We start from the raw sequence: 5,128 nt of genomic DNA on the forward strand, positions 1-5,128 counted from the left end.
GCCCCGGCCCCCCCCTTCCGCCCGCCTCACGGCAGCCCCCGGGCCGCCCCCGCCCACCACACAACATGGCGGCGGCACGGGGGGCGGGACTGGCGGCCAGCCCGGCCCAGCCAATCCGCTCGCGGAACACGTTATAAATAGGGGCGCGGCCGGGGCGCGGGCAGTGCCCACGCGATGGGGCGGGGGGGGTCGCTCCGCATCCGCTGCCCCCGCCCACAGACACCGCTCGGGACCCGCTGCTCTGCCCACGGGCACCCTCGGACCCGTTCGGGACGCCCTGCTCCCGCCTACGGGCACCGCTCGGGACCGCTGCCCGCCCGCGACCCGCTCGGACCTGCTCGAACGTCCCGCTCCACCACCGGACCGCTCGGGACCTGCTCGGAACGTCCCGCTTCCACCAACCGGCACCGCTCGGGACCCGCCGCCCTCCCGCCAAGCGGCGGCGCCTCCTTCGGGGCGGGAGCGAGGGTAGCGCGGGGGCAGCGGGGCCGGGGCGCTGTCCTGAGGGGACGCCGCGCTCCCAGGAAGGCCGCAGCCGGCACAAGGCGCCTGCCCCGCAGCTGAGGCACGACGCACGGGGAACGGGCTCCACCCGCAAAGAACCCTGCCTTCGGCTGGAACCTGCCCTGGCATTTCGGGCCCAGGAACGCTCCGGCTCCGGGGCTGGCACAGCCGTCTGCGCGGACTCCCAACGCAAAGTACAAGTTCACTGCACCGAGTGCCAGCGCGCACTTCCTACTCTCAGATTCAAGGGTTTTTTCTAAGACTTTGGACAAAATGACAACACTTCATCTTTGAAGAATAAAAATACATTATCATGGTTATGAAGGGCAGCCAAAAAAAAAAAAAAAAAACCCCAAACCCAACCGTGTATTTACTTCAGCAGGATTCTTTCATGGCCTCATAATGAGTTAGAACAGCACTAAATAACCTGTATGGGAGGCCAGAAGGTTAATATTTATTGTCCCTGTAAGGCTCACAACTTCTGGTGCAAGAGGGATGTGAAAATGTGAAAGCCAAAGCAAACACCTGTCATTGGCAGCTCCCAGGAATGCACTGGAGTGAACAGTGGCTGCTGAAAATAACCATTCTTGCAGCGCCTAGGAAATGCAAATACCAGATTTTAGTTTTACAAGTAACTAGCAAAACATTAAAAGCCCATCATTTGTTTTCTTTGTTAAAAGTATCCTAGTGCTGTAGTTGTTGAACAAATGCATATATTCATTAGCTATTTACACCAATTAACTTCAATCCCCGTAACTAGCTATTATATGTCACCTCGGAAGCAGTCACTGACCTTAAAAATAGGAAGTTTTCTTGCTTGCACTGTGTGCAAGGAACAGATATTTTAATTTGGCCCTTTTATTTTATTAATCTCTTTTTAGATTAGCTGTAAATCAGAAAATACAAATAACCCACAAATGGCCTGGTGCTAGTGGTAGTCTCCAGGGTGCTAAAAGATAAGCTAATAATTATTACTAGTTCTTAGGAGTGTTTGGGGGCCCAGCAAGTTTAAACAGGGTAATTAGTGTTATAAATGAAATTGGTAATTCGTGCTTGTGCACATAAATGTATATATTAACTGTACAAATAAAAACGCCTAAGCGCAAACCCCAGGCTGGGGACAGAGAAAATTTCACAAGCCTTGGCAGCAGCAGAGAAGACAATACGGCCAGGAACTAATCAGATAGAAAAAGTCTGTCTCCGGGTGGAGGTAGACCTTATCTGGAGCTATTAACACCACACCTGGGTGATGATCTGGACAATGATGAAACTGATTGACATCTCGGAGACGTTAAAGGAGTATCCCATTCCTGGAATTAAGAATAACTGTTCCAGGAATCAGAGATGGACCATTCATCATCCAAGATAGACAATTCATCAGACCCAGAAAATGCTTTGTGCAGTCCAACTTTGGGACAAGAAAACATCGTGAATGTGCTAAACTGCGAGAAGAATATAATTAATTCGGACTCTGCCCAAGAACTGTATAAGAAGGAACCAGCCGAAGCAACATTCGGGAACTTGGGGATCTGACGCGACAGAGGTCAGGTCAGTGTTCACCCAGCTCCGATCCCGGGCTCGGGGCTGACCTTTTTCCGATCGTGGCTTTCTGTGTGACCGATCTTTCGGCCGCAGAATAAAATCTATTACTTTATTAAATTTAATTTGGCTGAATTTCTTTCCCTCAATTAGTATCTGTAACTATAATTTACATAAATTACAAAAACATAACACCCAATATTTATCTAACTGCAGAAACGTGGTGTTCTATTATATAGAGGTAATAAACCCCACGAATGCAGTGTTCATCCTATGGATAAATTAACCCTATCTCCTGAGAATGTGATGTCCTGCCATTAGTGAGGATTCAGTGCTGGTAAAGAGAGTATTTACAGATATGTTGATATATTATTGAAATAATTTTGTTGTGCTTTACCTTGTTTAAATAGAATTTCCATATACAAGAAAAAAATGGAAATACCAACAATCTGGTCCTACTTAAGGCTGTGTTGATCCATTATACATCTCCAAACATGTCAAACTGCTTTATCAGTTTTGAATTTGCAGAGCTGTTAAAATCAGCTGTGGATGATTTCAGGCTGTGGATGTCTTCAGTACACAACAAGTTCAGTCGATTGGTGTTTGGACCAAACAAAGTCTGAAGTCCTGCTTATTTACCAAGCAACACACAAAGTTTTCTTCATTTATCACTTGCTTTAACAAGATACATCTTTGCAGTTGTACAGGATTATTTTTATGTATCAATTAACCTAAGTCTGGGAGAGATCATCACAAAAATTACTAGGTATTAATTGAGAAATGCTCCAACAATTCCAGATCACTGCACCACACTGTGCATCTTAAATCTCAACAGATATCAAACAGGTACCAAGAATCCCAGTTCACAAAACAAATGTTCAGTGAAAAACCAACATGGGAAGAGATTACTTGAATACTCTGAAGTAAAAATAGGTTATAAAATCTGTCACCTTATTCTCTCTCCAGTTTCTGGTTTCTGTGGTTTTTGTACTTGCCAAGCATTCGACCATGACTCCCAGGCTTGCACAAAGTGGTTTCCCACCCCAGTACAAAGCACCTGCAGATCCCCTTTCATTCTCAAATCAGATGATTTTAACACATTAATAATACAGATTTAGATCAGATTAAGAGCCACAAAATAAGACACAAGGGAGGGTTATATGCTCAAGGAGCAAACTTGGGTGCTTCCTCCAGACATTACTTCAGTATTCTTTTATGAAAGCAAATTTAGAAATTTGAAAATTAAATTAGAAATTTGAAATTAATCAATATGACTATATTGTTACAATTAAATTTAAGTAACCATAAATTACTATTTTACTTTTCATTATTACTCTAATGATGCAAAACAAATCTAATTTCTTCAAAAGCTTAAGAGCTAATTTTGTGCTAAATTTCAGGTGCCAGGAGATCAAAGATAGGAGAACTGTCTCATTAATCTTTCCTCCTAGACCATGCAAAGAGAAGAATCTTTGGAAAACTCAGAAACAAAACCTAATTTTCACACTTGGAAAGAGCTTTAGTATCATTTACCAGCCATGGAGAAAATATGCCTACAATATTAAAAAGTGAGACAAAAATGGGGCAGCAGTCTTGACCTGGCTCTGTAAAACCAGGAACTAGTAGCAGAAATTCACCTAGTACTTTTTCTTTTTCCTAACAAATATGTGATCCTCAGGTAAAAGATTGAAAATACCTACTTGTATTTTTAAAATACTTTCGTTTTATAATTAACACATTTAATATCTTAAAAATATTTAAAATTCAATGTCATCAAATCAGCTGTGAAGCTACACCATTATTTCCAAGAGATGGCAGCATCAACCTGGAGAACACATCACAGTATTTTAAAATCAGTATTCATGAATAAACATGAAATACAGAAGAAGTGTCCATTATGCATCTGAAACCCCCTTTTAAAAGGGAACAAATCTTCTTCTGTGTATGTGGAAGTTGGTTTCAGACTCTGTTAGATCCTGGGAATCAAGATTTGTCTGTTAAGTGCCAGGCACCATAAAACATCATTTTTATCAAAAAGTGCAATCCATTAAACTGCTATCTGAAAGTTCTGATAGAGCTTTCAAATTCTAGAAATTCTGTGAAACTCCAAGCAACCTGGTTCCCACTTTCACAGAAGCATTCTTAAGGCAGAAGCCCTGGTTCAGATGGGTCATGCTAAATAGGATAATTACTTTTTCTGCCCTGCAATTTTGGCCCTATCCTTACCCAGATTCTGGCTACTGATTCTTGGTACTGAGCTTCACAGATCTCAAACTTACTGTTCCTGGTGTCTCCTTACAGACCTTCTGTTCCCAATCGCCATCCTGGCTTTGTTCTTTTCAGTGCTGCAGAGCAAATCTAGGGAAACAAAGATCACAGACAGTTCAATTTTGTGTTGTAGTCTCAGAGGACCCATGCAGTTCAGAGTCCCAAGGCCATTCTCTTTGCTCACCTTTCTCAGTCAAGACAATCTCTGCTTTTACCTGTATTGCTTCTGGTCCATCAGGTCTTCCATAAGGTACAGCTACACTGACTGTCCCCATCAGGAGCAGAAGAGCAAACAGGTTGCTAAGATTTGCCACGAAGGGATGGATCTGCCACCTCAGATCTCCTGCTCTTGAGAGCAGGACACCTCGTTGCACACCCTTCTCCCGGAGTGTGACATCCAGAGTGCTCATACCTCAGACTTAGATGAGTGTCTGCATCCCTCTCCTCATTTGCCATCTCCTTAGTGGTCAACCTGGAAGCACCTCAGACTTTTCACTCCCTCTTGCCTCTTCACTGCTGCAACCTCTCAGACTCCCTTCTGGACACCAGGATTACTGACTGTGATACTCACTTGAACATATTTATGTATATTACTCTTCCTCTTTACTTCACACTCATAATTTTACATTTTACCCATCCTTTTGGGTACATTTTATTGTCCAAGCCCATCCCACCCCTCCACCACCACCACCCTCCTGCCACAATCAAAAGTCATCCTTTCAAAAGCAGTGACATTTTAGAAGTGCTAGAACTAAAGCTTACCAAATCCAGCATGGTATCAGCATTCCTAAACTGGAAAGCTTAATTCTTAGGATGA

Source organism: Corvus cornix, chromosome 12, assembly GCF_000738735.6.
Source record: "Corvus cornix cornix isolate S_Up_H32 chromosome 12, ASM73873v5, whole genome shotgun sequence".
Classification (NCBI taxonomy): domain Eukaryota; kingdom Metazoa; phylum Chordata; class Aves; order Passeriformes; family Corvidae; genus Corvus; species Corvus cornix.